The 19,713-nt window shown below is 36.7% G+C and overlaps 1 protein-coding gene across 1 annotated transcript in view; it reads right to left on the bottom strand.

Annotated features, from left to right (window-relative positions):
- The window catches only part of LOC126473391 (pyridine nucleotide-disulfide oxidoreductase domain-containing protein 2-like), a 169,114-nt gene that overhangs the window by 63,766 nt on the left and 85,635 nt on the right, over positions 1–19,713 (bottom strand). The gene's annotated exons all lie outside the window — the stretch shown is intronic.

Genomic DNA, 19,713 nt, shown 5'->3' with positions numbered 1-19,713 from the left:
TAAGAAGTACTGTATATTATATATCTCAAACTCAATAAGACTGATACTATTCCTCAGATGTTTTCAATGCATTTGAAATCATCATCATATATTATGAGATGTGCACCTGTACTGATTTTCAGTAATAAGCCTAATAGGAAAGCACAACACTCAGAAATTTGGAGGAGCCAACTTCAACCCTCAATGATTTATGTATAACATGGCTTATTGTGTCAGAGAGAAAATTCAATTAAAAAAATCATCTGTATCTACATCTACATTCTGCAAGCTGCCTTGCAATGTGTCACAAAGGGTACTCTGTGTACCACTGTCATTTTCTCTCTTTTCTGCTCCATTTGTGAATGGTTCACAGGAAAAATGATTGCCACTAGGCCTCCATGTGGATTCAACTATCTCTAAGTTTATCTTCATGGTATTTTGACAAGATTATGTATGAGGAAGTACTATATAAGGGCCTGTCAAAAATTTCAATTTGAGGGCATTGGTGCAGCATGTATGCAACCTAGTGTGACTCCAACATGGATATACAAGCACCGATGTGTTTGCGGTAAATGTGGAAATGTGTACTATCATGACATTACTATCAAATGCATCCAAAAAGGACCAAGATGCTGTTATCTGTTTCTTGACTGCCAAAGGACAAATACTGGTAGCTGTCCACTGGACAATGAAGAATGTCATAGTGCAGCATGTCTGTTGAAAACCACCATTGTGGAATGTTGCACTAAGTTCCATGCTATTTGAAATTAGACACAAGACACTAGTCATTCTGGGAGGCCAGCCTCATCCATTACACCAACTCAAGTGGTTGAAACTTGAGCACCTGCCATCTAGTCCTGATCCCTTCCCATGTATTTATCACACCTTCGTCCCTTAAAAAAGACCTTCAAGGGCCAAAGTTTCCTGTTGTACAAGTATGTGCAGCAGGCATTTATGGACATCCTCATGCAGCAGGATATGGTGTTTTACCAAATAGGTATCTTCAACCTGCTGCATTGGTGGGATGATTGCCTCAATGCTCACAGTGATTTCACCTGCTTGGCATACCAATTCTGGACTGTACAACCTTTGAATGTAAACTTTTTGACTGACCACCATATTTTTGGCCATTCTTAGGATGTATGCTCTTGGAACTTTTAACAGTAAGTCACACTGTGATGCAGAATACCTTTCTTGCAGCATCTCCCACTGGAAATGCTTGAGCATCTTCATTAAGCTTTCATGATTATTAAATGCACCTGTAATGAAACATTGTGCTCTTCTTTAGATATTTTCTATTTCCTCTATTGGCCCCACTTGGTAAGAATCCCATATCTATCTGTACCATAATCTATCTATCATAATGCCTCAGGATAATTGCATTTCTCTGCAGCATTAATATTACATTGAGATGTGTGTTTGCAGCACAGCCCCACAGTTTCACACCATAATAAAGCTATGGGTAGAGTCTACCATTATATGAAATTTTTAATGACTGCATTTGATAATTTTTATCCACAATGTTCCAGTTATGTATTTCTTGGTAGAATTATCTGTATGAAGTGATACGGAAAGTTATTGATAGTTAAAATGTATGCATGCACCATCAGTCTGAAAGTTGCATGTTGTGATACACTGATGAGTGTAAAGGAGTTGTATATTTGCTGTGATGACCCTGAATGCCAGCCATGGACTTGGAGAATCCCCAACATTAGACATCTTTTGTGAATTCTAACGCTTCCCTTTCACTTCTGAATAACTTATGACAACATCTCTACTGATTTATCACATAGTGATATATTTGCAGTCTTCAGTTTTAAACCTCTTTAATGCCAGTGTTTGCTGCATTCAACAAAAACTATTGAACTGTTCCCTACATTATTATGTATATTGCAGGTGTCAAATCCTCTACTGGTAGCCAAAGATAACTCCTGTAGATAATCTGATATCTTGGCCTTCTCAAGTGTTCTAGTACAGTTTTCCTGGTTTCCATTGAAAACACACTGAATTTAACCATATCTCACAGTTACCTAACAGTATTTTCACACCTTTACTCACAAACAGCCTAAAATTAATTGATCTGAGTGTATAATTTTGATTTAGAAGAATCACCATATCACAGTTCAGTAAATACAGAAACCCATTTTGCGCATGTCAGTTGTTTGGACTAAAATTGTATATATGATCATACAAAGTCATTTGAGACCTTTTCAACATCTAATCTGTTGCAGAGATTGTAAAAAGGAAGTTAATTAAAGCACTTACGTATTGAGATTTGTGCTGAAAATTGACATGTGAACATAATCAAAACTGCTTAATCAATCAATTGATCAATGGTATTTTTGTTTAAGAGTACTTATCACTCTGTGAAAGCTCAACATAATAAGTAAATTTATTCCCTACTTTACTCTGCAGATTATGAGCCTGAATTAGTATGGCTAGCACCAAACTCTCATTTCTAATATTTAGTCTATAATTATAGATAGAAGAGATAAATTATTTCTTTTAGGTCACAATATAATATATATTTTAGAAGTAAACTGTGAAAGTATTGCACATGATGCTACTACCTATGAGAGTGTCATTGGTGGTGATAATAGTGATAGTAGTAGAAGTAGTAGTAGTAGTAGTAGTAGTAGGAGCAATAATAGTAGAAGTAGAAAAAGAAGAAAATCATGGTGATGATTAAGAAGAAACAGTAGGCACTGCAGCCTTCATGCATATATTTAAAGGACAAAAAAGGTAAAGCATTCGTATAAAAATTTACAAAAAATTTATTTAATGCTGTTATTACAATGCATTAAAAAAACAGTGTGATTGTAGCTTAACATTGTTTTTCACTCATGCCTTCACTGATTTCAAAGTGAAGAGCTATTGCAAATAACATATTCAAGACATCTGACCTTCCATGATGTAGGTCCTACATATTAATGACAGATTCAAGTGTCTTGTCTCAGTGAATCTTATCAGGCAACAGCAGGTAGATAAGATAAACTGTCAAGATAATATACTGCAGCTTGTTACATCAGTAGTTGCAGTACTGTAATCACAAGTGTTTATGAGTGTGCTACATTTGCAGTGAAGTTGAAACTGAAAAAAACTTGATTTTTTATATGTGCTCATAACACAATACCATGGCAGGGCGAAAGTTCTTAAGTTTTTTCACAGATAAATCATGGTCCCCATTCTCATCTGACAACAGTGAGCAGCCTACAAGACGCAGATTATCAGTGTCAAGATCAGGGCGGTTTAAAGAACAGAAAAAGAGAAGACCAGCTTTGGAAGAAGCGACTTTCAACCCTGAAGAAAAAACAGAAAGTGTAGAAGCAGCCAAACAAGAAGCTAATGTTTTACCTAGTGATTGGGAATCAGTTGTTGAAGATATAGCAAATATAGCTTCTGAATATGATTCAAAAAATGAAGAGTTAGAACGTAGGCAGGAAACACTGAAAAGAATACGTAGTCAGATACAGTGTGAGCAGAAAGGTGCATCAACTTAATGAACTGCTCTACAATGCTTGCCTTAAAGTAAGACAATACTCTGAAAGTGGATCTAAGCAATGAGATATGGTACATCATGTCTGTACTTGTATTTCATGTGAGTACCTTGCTTCGTGAATTTATAACAATGCTCTCTAGCTTTGAGAAAGACTTCCAATTTCTTGATGCAGAGAACATAATTGAACAAAAAATATATTACACCCACAGTCTTTCATATACACATATGTGTATTTTTTGTCTAGTAGATGCTATAGATTGTTGTGCAGAATTACAGCACTGATTGTTTTTAAGATTTTACAGAGTTGAGTGAGTTTTGATAGAGATGAACAGGTGGTTGTATGAGAGTGTACAATAACTAGTCACAAGAGGTATTAGCTATCACTCACGGATCAACTTCTGCATGTCAGTTGACATGCATGTTTTCCTGCATCTGTAGGAGGAGTTTATTGTGCTGTTGCTGATAAGGCCACAAGAGAGGAGCTAGATGAGGAAAACATACGTTGATGAAGTTCATTTGACATTTACTGAATTCTCATGAATTATAAATATATTTGGAAAAAGCTTTTCATCAGTGAAGTATGCTAAGGGAGTTTATATCCATGAGTTACTGAATTGTATTCATATTTAGTGCATGGTCTAGTAACTGCTTGTCTGAAACACTGTACCTCATCAAAATCTAATTTATTTATTACATTGCACAGAAAATTATCCCATTTTCACAGACAATTTAAAATCTGAAATGACAGTGATAATAAATTAGAATATTTAACAGTAAAACAAAATGAAAAAAAAAAGAAATATGTAAGAGAAGATCAACAACTATTTTTTCAACTGCTTTTTCCATTTTCTACATGGATATAATTTGTCATTGGAGTCTGTGAAAATGTTTTCTATTTCTTAGTATGAATGTGATCAGCTATCCTAAATGGTGAAAATGTCTCAAACTATCTTTACTGTAATCATGCCACATGTGAGAAAAAAGAATATCTACTCAAATTATTGATACATTCATTTTTAATGTACAGGGCTGTGTTGTCATTGGTCTGGTGTGAAGATTTCCATGGCAACTGTCACAAGAAGTATATTGACGTATGTAGCAGTGTTCATTGGATTCACAGGGCTAAGTCACAGCTCCTTTTAATTTTGTGCAAGAGAAAACTGTAAATTCAGTGTATCAGTGAATGAAGTGAAGTTGTTATAATATTTTTGTTTGTGATTATAAACAGAAAAAGTAAATTTTGCACACAAGATATTTTTTAAAAATCTGTGTTACAGTGTCCCATGGAGATATTTGTTAGACAGGAGTTTTCATGTTGCAAACGTATATGAAATTTTTGCATACAGTTATATTGTATTTACATCATGTGTGCATAATTAATTGTTTCTCATGCCATATGTGAATATATTAATACATGTTGCAATAAATTTTTATTTCAATGATATGTCTTATGTATTATATCACTGGTAATGTTACCAAAGATTCAATCAGTACAGTCCCAATAAGAGCATATTTAATATTTTCAGTGAGCTCTTCAAAGGCTAAAATATTGCTGCAGATAGTACCAATATTCAAAACTGTTAGTAAGAGACTACACAGTTTAAGAGATTTTATACAGATTTATCATTCTATACGTTATCCAGAGGATCCTTAGTACAGCAGTAGTTTTGCATAAATTGTGAAGTGAACCAGAAGAAAAGCACTGTTGATACTTTCCTTCCCCCCATACATACATATTTTCCTAATGAAAATCTAATATACTGACAGCAGTCATGATTCTCTTTTTCCCTTGGATATGTAATATTTTATGAATGAAGCAGTCCAATTGGTCACCTTGAACAAATTAGTGATAGCATTAATAACGCAGAGAGAGAGGGGGGGGGGGGGATATAACAAAAGCTCGCAATATACCTCTTAAAATTTTTACTAGAGAGAAAAGAAGGGAGCAAACAATTGTCAAGTCAAAACTGTTAATTCAGTCTCAGTAAATTCATACATGCTTAATTTCTAATGATATGATATCCTGTGACACACTTTAAAGTTATTTCATATAAAGGAGAATTCTGTCATAATAGAACAAACTATGATGAATGTACAGGTATACAAGAGCAAAAAATATGATTATTTTATTACAGAAATGCATCAGTCAAAATTTACAAGCTAAGGTTTTTTTCAGTGACTGCAGCTGGTCATAACACCTACTGAACAACAACTAAGAGGTATCTGGAAATACCAATAACATGTTTGATCATATTATTGGGGGTTGGTGACAACTGAACTACTCTATCAAGCACCATACCAATCAGGGACACATTGAATGACATTAATCCAGTCCCAATAAGATAATGAGGCATTTAATAGCTGCTGTAAGAACTAAATTTCTGTTTTTCTATTCCCAGGTAACAATTGAAGCTCTTGTTTTATACATAACAATTGCTTGGTTTGCAAACATGTTTACAGATTACCCGCTTACCATCACAACAGGAAAATGAGTGGTCAAAGACATATGATGCAGGAAACAAGCATGAGTGGTTAGAAGATCTTGAACAGAAATTACAAAAAGATACACAAATCAGTTCTCCCCCAGTTTCATTAGTCCTAACCTAAAACAGACTGTTCGATTATTTACTCAAAATATTTGTTTATACATTTTTTTTTTTAAAAGAGTTGATATACTTTTCACCCAGCTGTTATTAAATTGACATGTAAAATTGAGCTTAATATACACAGGCTTCAGACATCAGTGTTGCTGGTTTTCTTACAGGCATATGCACAACTTATTATTTTCTAAAATTATTTTTTGAGTTTCTACAGATATTGTAAAATCTTCAAGAAATGCATTCATAAATTCATTCATGAATGCATGTTACAGTTATTGTCAAAGCAACACATTTGGCTTTTGTTAAAGATAGTGAAATACATGTATGTCTTCCTGGAGCCCAATATACAACAATTCACAAACCTGTCATATGTATCTTGTTGTGGACCTTTGTTACAGAATCATCAAATATCTTTCTGCAGTTTTATTTTGATTCACTGATAACTAGTCTTGTGTCTGTAATTGCATAAATCAGATAAGTATTTGACTTTCTGTATGGTTTATTTTCAACAGTGTCTGTGTGAACCCCTTCACTAGAATTGACATTCATTGCTATCCAATAAGTTTTGAGACTTTTATATTGAATCTTCTCAGTGAGATTTGGAGTATAGTACATTGATTAAGGAATAATTCCCATTGCTTCTGTGTATATAAATTCCCAAGAAAGATTTTAACTCACTGAGTACACTCATTCTCAAAATTTATTTTTAGTTTATTCTTAGCATCTGCAAGTTTGTTTTTCACAATTCCCAGCAATCAGAATATTAACAACGTGTATTAGCAGATAAAAATATCTGTGCCATCAAAGTTGCCAACTCTATAAGCATATATTAGCTGTAGACTGCTGAAAACTATTTTCCTTCTTAAAGATATTATGTGTACAAATCCCACACTCTTGATGCCCACTTCTGTCAATATATGGCTTTATTAAGTTCACAAACTAGTTCTTCTTTGTTCTTTACATCTTGCAGAACTTTCATATAAATCCGTTCACTACTTTCTCATGTAGAAAATAAGTCTGTATATGCATTTGTTCCACAAAACAGTCATGTTTATTTACCAGAATACAAATAGTAGTCAATGTAATGAGTCAACCAACTGGTGCACAGGTCTCCTCATAGCCACTTCATGTTTATGTGCACAACTTGTGACAACTAAATGTGTCTTGAGTGTTTCAATATTTCCACGTGTCACGTTTTCCTTTGAACAATCATTGACTGTCAAAGTCTCTTTCATTCAATGGTAGTGGTGTATATGTCCACATTTCATTGCTGCAAGAGAGTCCATATTTCCTCATCAAATCAATTATCAACATCTTAAAAATTCAGATATAATTTCCTCACACTAATTTTTATGTTCAAGCTAATAGTGCAGGTATCAAGTTTTTCTTATTAATCTGGTAAATAATAGCACAGTTTCTTTTTTTACATCTGTTATGAAGTCATTAGATCTGGATTTCTTCAATCTGATTGTTTAGCTCTGTTGGAGTTAGATTCCCTCTAATATTCTAGATATTCTGCTTTATTGTGGACTATCTCATCAACTCCAATGGCCTCCTTTACAATGGAGTCATCACTGATTCTGCCTTTAAACATAAGCAGAAATTTATTTTCTACAAAAATTCTATCCCTTCTACAAACAGTTTTATTTTGTTCAGGACAACATAATCTGTAACCATTGGAACAAAAACCTATCTTGAAATACTTAAATAGCTTGGTTTCTAATTAGCTATACCATAATTCCTTAGAAGCACAATTTAAAACAATTGCCAGCCATTTATATAGTACATATGAACAAAAGGTTGTTTGATAACAACAGAGGTATCTTCTATTTTCATTCAAAATTTCTTTCCACAAACTGTGCTTTCAATATCATCTTCCACAACCTACTGTGCTAACAAAAACTTATCTGCTTTAGCAACATTAATTCTAATTGGACTTTCAAGTTTCCTTACATTAGTAAGAAGGACTAATTCATTAACTAAATAGTTTGTTACTCCTCCAGGTAAACACTGCACATTTGAAGAAATACTTCTCAGGGTTCTTCTTGCATCAGATATGTATTGAATATCAAGCTTTTGGCAAGTACCTCTCCATGGTCATCATCAGGAGTTAACACTTAGGCTGTGAAGCACTTTATTTATTTGGACAAATTATGTGATGAGGACACCAAAAAGTCATGAAACTTCAGTATGCTACCGGACATTATTTTGATGTGGAAATGGAAACTCGATGCTGAAAGGTAACAGAGAAATAAGATACTCACTCACCATTTAACAAATAAACATTGTAACCAATTTTCTTCCTTTATAAATATAGACATAATCCCTGGTAGTGTACCAAAATTCTGTAATGTCATGGCATTCCCATGACATAATTTGGCCAAAAAAATAAAGTACTACATAGCTTTTGGATAACTTCTGACAATGATGATGATAGAGGGAGTCATCCATAGTTTGAGACTGAATACATATCTGATATTGCAAGAACTCTGTGAATCATTTATCGAAGAATATCAACGCAAAATGCTACATTTTCAATACTGCACATTGTTATCTGCATAACTTCCAGTAACAGCTACAAAAGATTACTTACCTAATGTCCACTTGTTATGGCAAATTTGCTGCAACATTTGTGGAGCAGTTAATTTTATGATTTGCAGTAGTAGTATTTTACATTGTGCTCTAATATTACATAATTTTTCACATCTATAGCAGATGAATTTGGTCTGAGATTTATTGTTTGCATAAAACATACTTTGAGTAATGTTTATTGCTTTATACTGTAGCCAGTCTTTCATTTAATGATCTCTTTACACCTTTCAGTCCATTATCTTTTGGTTCTTTCCCTAATAGTATATTTTACAGATCACAGTTTAATTGCATGCTTGATAGTCTCCAAGAAAGCAACAATAATTTAAAATTCTGCAGGCATTCTTAGCAGCAAACTGCATACGAAATCAGTTTCTGCAGTAGTAGGGTCTATTGCTTTCAGATGACATACTAACCAGCCAGACTTCAATAAGTGATTTTTTGAGCATATCAGTATTAACAAAGTCTCTCATAGTAAAAGTTGCTTGCAATATCAAATAATGGAAATTCCTGGTTTATCAACAATATTAGGAAAAGGATAGATTGTTAATCACTGTAAAGGCACAAGGAAAAAACTGTTACACATTATAGCTTTTGGCCAAAGCCTTCTTCAGCAAAGAAAATGTACACACATTCACACTCATGCCACAAGGGGCAGCAACTGTTGGGTGAAGGATGTGGGGACAGAAGGTTCCCATAGGTTCAAGTCATGAAGGGATGGATCCAGATGGGCCAGGTTGTGCAGTTCCCATTGAAATCAAGCACATTTTGTTTGGCTGCATGTTGTGCCACAGGATGGTCTACTTTGCTCTTGGCCACAGTTTGGCAGTGGCCATTCATCCTGATGGACAGCTGGTTGGTAGTCATAACAAAATAAAAAGCTGTGCAATGGTTGCAGCAGAGCTGGTATATGACATGGCTGCTTTTACAGGTGGCCCAGCATTTTATAGGGTAAGATAAGCCTGGGATAGGAGTAAAATAGGAAGTGGAAGCTTTTTCCTCAATATCCGACCTCACGACACTGTGCCTGGCAGTCTCTGCTCCCTGCGCACCCTGCCAGACTGTGTTCCATTCTCCTCTCACCCATACCATGCTATCCCTCCCTCTTTCCTGCCCACTGCAGATTACTATTCAGATGACAGTCATATTCTGGTCAGAGCTGCCAGTAGTAGCAGTCATGCTTGCATGAAGTGTGCTTGTTTGTTTGAATGTGTGTGTGTGTGTGTGTGTGTGTGTGTGTGCGTGTGTGTGTGTTTTCTTTGCTGATGAAGGCTCTGATTGAAAGAGTCTTTTCACTGTCTGCAATTCACTGTATCATCTTTATGGTGAGTAGCAATCTATCCCTTTCCTAATATTCAACAATGGAAAAAACAGGATGGAATGTAACAGTATTATGAAAAGAACAGTTGCTACTCACCATATAGTGGAGATGGTAAGTCGCTGATAGGCACAACAAAAAGAGTGTCAGAAAATGAACTTTCAGCCAAAAGACCATTGTTGGAGACAGAACATACATACACACACACACACACACACACACACACACACACACACACACACACACACACACACACATACACACACTCATGTTTGCAGTCTTTGGCAGCTGAGGCCACACAGTGAACAGCTGCACATGATGGGTGATGCAACTGGGTGATTGGGGTAAGGAGAATGCTGGGGCAGGGAGGGGGAGGAATAGCAGGATAGGGATGGGGGACAGCAAAGTGCTGCTTGTGGGAGCATACAGGGATGAGGTGAAGAGAGGGAAGGGCAGCTAGGTGCAATCGGGAAGTTAGACACAGTGGAAAAGGAGAGAGGTAAAAAGACTGTGGGTGCATTGGTGGAATAGAGGACTGTGTAGTGCTGGAATGGGAACAGGTTTGGGGCTATAGGATAAGGAAGACTAATGAAGGCTGAGGAAAGGAGGGTTAGGGGAACATAGGGTATATTGGAGGGAGAGTCCCCATCTGTACAATTCAGAAAAGCTCTTGTTGGTGGGAAGGATCTCTGTTCCTATTCCAGCACTACGAAGTACTTTGTTCCATCAATGCACCCACCTCCTGTTACACTATCCCCCCCCCCCCTCCTCTTACCCTCCATCTAGCCTCCCTACTGCACCTAGCTGCCCTACCCTCTCTCCACCTCATCCCTGTATGCACCTACAAGGAGCACTTTACCATCCCCCACCCTCCCCTCCCCAGCCTCCTCCTTACCTCCACCACCATATGCATCTCCCACCTCGTGAAGCTGTTTGCAGTGTGGCTCAGTGCCAGAGACTGCAGTCATGTTTGTGTGAGTTGTGCTGTCTTTTTGTTGTGCCTATCTGCAACTCAGCATCTCCATCTCCGCTATACAGTGAGTAGCAACTATGCTTTTCGTAATACTTTTCCTAATATTCTTGTGGCTATATCTTTTGATGTTGTAGTCTGAGTTAACAATTTTCACAGATCATAAGCAATCTTTTTGTCCTTGGCATACTCAGTGTGGTTGAGTGAAGTCATTGTATCAAAGGTGAGTTACTCTGCCCGCCATTTTTCCGATATCCTTACAATCGAACCTTCCTCTGTGCACCTTGTTCAACTGTGTCACCTTCAATAAACTTCACTATTTCCATGTAGAGCCTTTCAACAAAACTCAGTTAACTTGAATTCAATGAACAGGCTTTAATTCCTAGATTTCCAGTTGCTGAAATTAATGTCAAACACTTGGCATTCCACACACTAACTATCACACTGTTAGACCTGAATTAACTGGGACTTGGCCGGTAACCTGTTGAGAAAACTAAATTTCTGTACTAACAATGCCAGACAAAACTGGAGCTCCCAATATTAGAAACAACACTTCATGTACAAATTACTCACTCAGCAGCATAAGAGAAAAATGACTGGCCAAGTATATTACAAAAGAACAAAATGTGCACAGAGATAAGTTGAATATTCTAATGTAGTTATTAAACTGTTCACATCTCAACATTAGGAGAAGTGTCAGGAGTTCAGTCTGTGTGACAGCACCAATTTTGGGGTAAAAAGCAGAGTTCTCTGACTGCACTGTAACCATGTAGCTCCTCTTCCAACAAACTTCTGTAACCTCTGCCATGGCAAGAGTTTTTTCAAGTGCTATCTCAAGTCAGCTGATGTGTGTCCATGGTTTTTATACATATCAACAATATATGGACTCTATCTCTCATTGTCAGGCCTGGTTTAAGGCCCAAGCAACGCAAGTCGCTGCTTGGGGCATGAAGATGAGAGGGGACCAAAGGCACCAAGTGCAATGTATCTGTAGATAGGGTAGAGGAAGGGGTGTGAACCAATATGTCACATATGTGGAGAAATGTTCTCAAACTGGCATTGCTCGCATTTGATTAATATAAGAGAGGGAGCATCCAACATGTTTTATCCCTTACCTAATGATGTTTTCTTAACTGGATTGGTGATAGTGCCACAGCTCTCAATCCTTGAAGAATGATCTCATGGACATATTTGTTGAGAGTGTTGAAATATCACAAACATGTCATGAAGAGGAGCTTTTGAGTCTACAGTGGGCAGCAGAGACTCACTATCAATTGTTTGGAGTCTTCCAAGCTGACAAAAAGTGTAATGTTTCTGGGAGTTATTATTGTAGTCTATCCTTGTATAACAATATGGAGAATAATTTACTGCTTGCCATTTTCTGGTGTTTTAGTAATCTGTCCTTATTCAGCAAGATGATGAACCATTTTATTGCTTACTGGATGTGAGGTGATGGTATGACACGTCTACCCATTTCAGGATGCCAAAATCTTGTTACCAGTTTCATTATGCTTTTTGTTCCTCACATTTTGCAGCTGTTTTTCTCAGATGGTTAAGAGATTTTGAACATATGTGGATAAAACAGAGCAAACAGTAGCTTGACCACAGGTGTACTAAGATTACCACCATATCGTCCTAAATATGAAAATGAGGAATATATTATCTACATGAGATAAAAAATTATAAATTATCTGATAGAGTAACACAAATAATTTAGTTTATTAGTAATGCTGTAAATGTTTTTAGCCAAGCAGATAATCTTAGTAATAGCAAAGCATGTAAAGTACATATCTTTTAAAATATTTTAATGTAGCATTTTTTACATTTTCTAGCACCATTATGCAGTTTTGCTGTTGCGTGCCATACATCCCTTCAAGAAGGAGAACCTTCAGGGATGTGGAACAAGTAAAGGTAGACATTAGCAAAAGCAAAGAAATTATAGAAACTTAATTTGGTTACAATCTCAACAATAAACTATCACTACACTGTTTAGCACTATTCACACTTATGTTACAGAAATTTAATCAGGTAGATTAGAAAGAAAGCTGCTACTCTGAGAAAAGGGGTTGTCTCCAAAGTTATACTGTATAGATACTGTTTGCCTGCTATTTGTAGTCTAATATTATTACATTCTTCTACATTTTATTTTGTCCTTATTCCATATTGACAAAGAGTCACCATGTTAAGTTTTAGATTTGGCACTGTTAATGTTAGACGGTGGGCACATTCCCTTCCTTTCACCACCACTTATGCCCTTGGACAGAATCTGCGTATCCCATCTATCTGTGTTTAGTGTTACTCTTGTGAAAGTTCGTGAATGCTTTCAAAATGTTTGCAAATAATGTAAATCAGTTAGGACATGGGTACCAGCCTGAAATTTACCTAACTTAATATAGGAAACTGCTTAAAAACCACATCCAGGATGGCCTACACAACAGCCCTCATCATTAATTTGTCATGTGGATTCAATCTGGAGCCAGCAAGCCTGCCCAGATCCTGGAAGTGGTGTGCTAACACTCATGCCCGTCCTGGAGGGAGGCTAAATGTTATTTGATTATTATATTATTTTTCAAGGCAAATGACTTTTATTTACAGTACATAATGCTGTAACACTTTTGTCTGCCAGGTAGAATTTTTTTATTCTCACAAACAAAACCTTTGGCAAGGTTACAAGAATATGCCAACAGGATAAGTTGTCTTGTTATGTTCTAACAGTGCTTGATTTATGAGGTATTTCATTGCTTTCCCTGTGAAGAATCTTTTACAAAAACCAATTGGGAGGCAATGAAGTTTCACTCAATTAAATTTGTCAGTATTCTGTTATAAGTCAGTTTCTCAAACACTTTTGAAAACTTAGGAAGGAGTGGCATTGGCATGTAATTAGATGTGGTTTGCTTATCTTCAGTTTAGTAGATCTGTGTTACTATAGAATATTTAAATTGGTCAGGAAATATGCCGAAAGTCATTGATTTATTACAAAGATATTTTAAGGGTGTACCTATAGAGTCCCATGAACCATGGACCTTGCCGTAGGTGGGGAGGCTTGTGTGCCTCAACGATACAGATAGCCGTACCATAGGTGCAACCACAATGGAGGGGTATCTGTTGAGAGGCCAGACAAACATGTGGTTCCTGAAGAGGGGCAGCAGCCTTTTCAGTAGTCACAGGGGCAACAGTCTGGATGATTGACTGATCTGGCCTTGTAACACTAACCAAAATGGCCTTGCTGTTCTCGTACTGTGAACGGTTGAAAGCAAGGGGGAAACTACAACCATAATTTTTCCCGAGGGCATACAGCTTTACTGTATGATTAAATGATGATGGTGTCCTCTTGGGTAAAATATTCCGGTGGTAAAATAGTCCCCCATTCGGATCTCCGGGTGGGGACAACTCAAGAGGACGTCGTTATCAGGAGAAAGAAAACTGGCATTCTACGGATCGGAGTGTGGAATGTCAGATCCCTTAATCAGGCAGGTAGGTTAGAAAATTTAAAGGAAAATGGATAGGTTAAAGTTAGATATAGTGGGAATTAGTGAAGTTCGGTGGCAGGAGGAACAAGACTTTTGGTCAGGTGAATAGGGGGTTATAAATACAAAATCAAATAGGGGTAATGCAGGAGTAGGTTTAATAATGAATAAAAAAATAGGAGTACGGGTAAGCTACTACAAACAGCATAGTGAACACATGATTGTGGCCAAGATAGACATGAAGCCCATACCTACTACAGTAGTACAAGTTTATATGCCAACTAGCTCTGCAGATGATAAAGAAATTGATGAAATGTATGATGAGATAAAAGAAATTATTCAGATAGTGAAGGGAGACGAAAATTTAATAGTCATGGGTGACTGGAATTCGAGAGTAGGAAAAGGGAGAGAAGGAAACATAGTAGGTGAATATGGATTGGGGCTAAGAAATGAAAGAGGAAGACGCCTGGTAGAATTTTGCGCAGAGCATAACTTAATCATAGCTGACACTTGGTTCAAGAATCATGAGATACTAGAATATATCAGATAGATTATATAATGGTAAGTCAGAGATTTAGGAACCAGGTTTTAAATTGTAAGACATTTCCAGGGGCAGATGTGGCTGTATTTTTTAAAGTAATGTCTGTTAGTGATGCATGTAGTGTCTGCACAAGTGAATCTGAAGCATCTGTATTTTCTCACTGTGATGAAGTAATCATTGAGTTTAGTGGCAAATAATTTGAAAGTGTCACTAATTCTGCCAGAGCTATTTTCTGGGGCTCAGTTTCATTTGGGTCAATATTTTGTTTGTTTCTTGTTTAATAAAGTTCCAAATAATTTCTGTCTTTTCTTGGAGTGTTTTATTTTTGAGCATAGTAGAAGAGTTTTATTTTTTGATTGGTTGCAAAGGATTGTCAAATCCTGATCACTGTTTGTTCTCTGAATTACATAGAGCTCCCTCTTCCTAGCACAACATACTTGCACTACTGGCCATTAAAATTGCTACACCAAGAAGAAATGCAGATGATAAATGGGTATTCATTGGACAAATATATTATACTAGAACTGACATGTGATTACATTTTCATGCAGTTTGGGTGCATAGATCCTGAGAAATCAGTATCCAGAACAACCACCTCTGGCTGTAATAACGGCTTTGATATGTCTGGGCATTGAGTCAAACAGAGCTTGGATGGCATGTACAGGTACAGCCACCCATGCAGCTTCAACACAATACCACAGTTTGTCAAGGGTAGTGACTGGCATATTGTGACAAGCTAGTTGCTCAGCCACCATTGACCAGACATTTTCAGTTGGTGAGAGATCTGGAGAGTGTGCTGGCCAGGGCAGCAGTCGAACATTTTCTGTATCCAGAAAGGCCCGTACAGGACCTGCAACATGCGGTCGTGCATTATCCTGCTGAAATGTAGGGTTTCCCAGAGATCAAATGAAGGGTAGAGCCATGGGTCATAACACATCTGAAATGTAACGTCCACTGTTCAAAGTGCCATCAATGCGAACAAGAGGTGGCAGAGACATGTAACCAATGGCACCCCATATCATCATGCCAGGTGATACACCAGTATGGTGATGATGAATACATGCTTCCAATGTGCATACACCATGATGTCACCAAACACAGATATGACCATCATGATGCTGTAAACAGAATCTGGATTCATCCAAAAAAAAAAGACGTTTTGCCATTCGTGCAACCAGGTTCATCATTGAGTTCACCATCGCAGGCGCTCCTGTCTGTGATACAGCAACAAAGGTAACCGCAGTGATGGTCTCCAAGCTGATAGTCCATACTGCTTCAAACATTGTCGAACTGTTCATGCAGATGGTTGTTGTCTTGCAAACATCCCCATCTGTTGACTCAGGGATTGAGACATGGCTGCACGACCCGTTACAGCCATGCAGATAAGATGACTGTCATCTCGACTGCTAGTGATATGAGGCTGTTGGGATCCAGCAGTATTACCCTCCTGATCCCACCGATTCCATATTCTGCTAACAGTCATTGGATCTTGACAAATGCGAGCAGTAATGTTGCGATACGATAAACCACAATTGCAATAGGCTACAATCCGACCTTTATCAAAGTCGGAAATGTGGTGGTAGCCATTTCTCCTCCTTACATGAGGCATCACAACAACGTTTCACCAGGAAATGCTGTTTGTGTTGAGAAATTGGTTGGAAACTTTCCTCACGTCAGTACATTGTAGGTGTCACCACCAACGCCAACCTTGTGTGAATGCTCTGAAAAGCTAATCATTTGCACATCACAGCATCTTCTTCCTGTCGGTTAAATTTCGTGTCTGTAGCATGTCACCTTCATGGTGTTGCAATTTTAATGACCAGTAGCGTATATTCCAATGATTTACCCACCTCTTATCCTTGCTCCTGTTCAGTTTCGCCCATATTTGGTTTGGGAGGAAAACTGAAGGTACCACAGTAATATGTTCAAGAGAGAGTTAAATTTTCAATCAACATTGTCTTGTTTATAAATTTCTTCCCATAATTTCTCTCAATGGACTGTCATAGATTCAACGTTTATGATTTTGCAATACAATATGTTTCTTCTACAATCTGTAACTCTCTCATCAGTAAATTTTATTTTTAACAGCTAACTATCCTGATCAGATAAACCACTGACTCCTGATTTACAGCTAAAACACTGTAAGTTGTTGGGTCTAAAAACAGACTGCCAAAAGCTGTTGCACTGTGTCCTCCAGTCATTGTAGGGAATTTTACTGTGTAAAATAGTCCAAATATGGACATCAACAACTCTGGGTGCCCTCAGTCAGTACGATCAGATAAAAAATCAATATCAAAGTCTCCACAACAATGATTCTCCAGTTAAGTCTGTGTAACCTTATTAAAACTGTTTTTAGCTGCTTCATGAGGTTATCATTAATGGTTTAAATTTATTATGATAACACGAGATTCAAATTCGCCACATGAAAAGGCAATGGAAGATTGATTCAAAGTGATGTGGCACACATATCATTACAGAGAGATAAAGTGATTGTGATTTTCCTTGGTTCCATAAAGTACTTGTAATATAGGACACATCATTTTGATTACTTCTAGACAATATAAATATAATATGCTTCACAGAAATAACATACAATAGTTTACAGAGTGTGACATAATGCTAACTGATTTACACCAGAGCTAAAAATACATTTTTGTGACTCATATATTGTACATGAGTAGCTTAGTTTCTTTTTAATTTGTAATTATAGTTTCTTTTAATATTTTACGTGATGTTTATCACTCACAGTATGAATTTTATACCAGCATATTTAGGTCCTTTTTCAAAAATTTGAAGTCTGTGTGAAGTGCACCGTAGTTGTTTTTTATTCTTCATGTTATGAGAATGAACGCTCTCACTGGTCTCCAGTTATGTGGCATCTTGTCATGCAGTCACAATGGTCTTGAATATATACAGTAACAGAAACATCAAAATATTATGTTCTTTGAAACAGTTTCCACAAGATTCTCATTGCTTCTTTTTCAATATAATTTGTATGTCTTCTTCTGAAGTGTGAATATTCTTTTCATTCAGGTGATGATTGAGTTCTCCCATACTGTGATACCATATTGCATGTATTGTTCAAAGTGTCAATGATATACAGTGTACAAGAGGTCTTCATGTGCATATTGAATCAATTGTTTCATTACAAATATCACTGAGATTAGCTTGTTGGATACAGTATTTATCTGCTGCTTCCAATTTAGCTCACTCTCTATTGTTATGCCTAAAAACTTAACTGACATTTCTTTTTCCAGATCTTTTTCACCTAGAAAAAAATCTATGTGTTCTTCCTCTTGTTTCATGTTGACAACCATGTCCATAGTTTTTTTTCAGATTAATAATCAGTGCATTGTCCATGAGCCATTGTGCTGTATTACTGACTGACATGAAAGTGTTTTTCTCCATTGCTTCTAAGTTGTTGGAAAAATTTAGCACAGTCATATCATCTGCATACAGTATCTTATTTTCATTTTCACACTTGTACATTATTTACAAATAAACTGAAGAGGATGGGTCTTGTAAGAGATCCTTGAGGTACTCCATACTTAATGCTTATAACTTCTGATCTGTTTGTGTAGTCAGTGGTCACATATTGCCTCCTGTTTCTGAGATATGATGTTATCCAGTCTGCTGCTTGTCCACAAATATCAGTATACTCTAGTTTCTTGAGTAGGACTGCATGATTAATTGTGTCAAGTGCTTTGGATAAGTCAAGAAAAAACCCAGACACTACCATCTGGTTGTCTAAGGCCTGTACAATAAATTCTGTTAATGATTCAATTGCTGTTTCTGTTGATTTCCCTTCCTGGTATCCATGCTTTGGTGAGTTAGTGTATTATGCTCTTCCAGGTAAGCAGTTAGTCTGTTGACCATGAGCATTTCTAATATTTTGGAGAAGCCTGATAACAAGGATACTGGTCTATAATTATTAGGCTCATCATTTTTTCCCTTTTTGTATACTGGTACTACTTTAATTAATTTAAATTGATCAGGAAATATTCCTTCTGGGAATGAGCAGTTGACAATATCCAATAGTGGTGTAATTATGTCCATAGCCACCTGCTTGATTAGGTAGTCTGATACTTCATCATGTCCAGCACACTTTTTTCCCTTAAGCTTTCCTTATAACCTTTGTCACTTCCTGTTTTGATACTGGTTTCAAAAATACTGAGTGGCATGGCTTATCTTTCACTGTGGTCTGATGAGTTCCCCGGTTATTGCTTGTGTGCTTTAGGTTTTCCATTGTATCTATGTAGTTATTATACAGAATGTTGGCAATTTTTGTTTTGTCTGTAATTATTATGTTATTCACTTTCATATTTTCTATTTAATTTGTTTTTGTGTGTATTTTTTGTTGACCCTCTCAGAGTTAATTACATCCCAGACAGCTTCCATTTCATGTTGTCTTTGTTTATCATAATTATAGAAAATGAAAAAATACAATTAATCATTTCTCGGGAACTGATTGGTGTGATACCTAACTGAAATATGCAGTTTCAATATGTGTGAAAGCATGCTCCTAAAGGTGTTTTTAATATTTTCTACATTTTAATTGATTTCAGTTTTGTTGTTGAAACTGCAGTCTTTTGATAGTATGGTAAAAAACTCTGTTTTAGTGGGGGTTGGAAGATGGGTACATGTGGGTAGCCAGAAAGTGCATTGGAGACACACAGTTATAGGCAGTGTATAGATGCAGAATGGTTGTCAGATTGTACAGTATATTCACCATGTACACTGTCCAGTCACA

Source organism: Schistocerca serialis, chromosome 4 (genome assembly GCF_023864345.2).
Source record: "Schistocerca serialis cubense isolate TAMUIC-IGC-003099 chromosome 4, iqSchSeri2.2, whole genome shotgun sequence".
NCBI classification, from domain to species: Eukaryota; Metazoa; Arthropoda; class Insecta; order Orthoptera; family Acrididae; genus Schistocerca; species Schistocerca serialis.
Note: the sequence above shows the minus strand (reverse complement) of the source record. Positions and strands in the feature narration are given on the sequence as shown.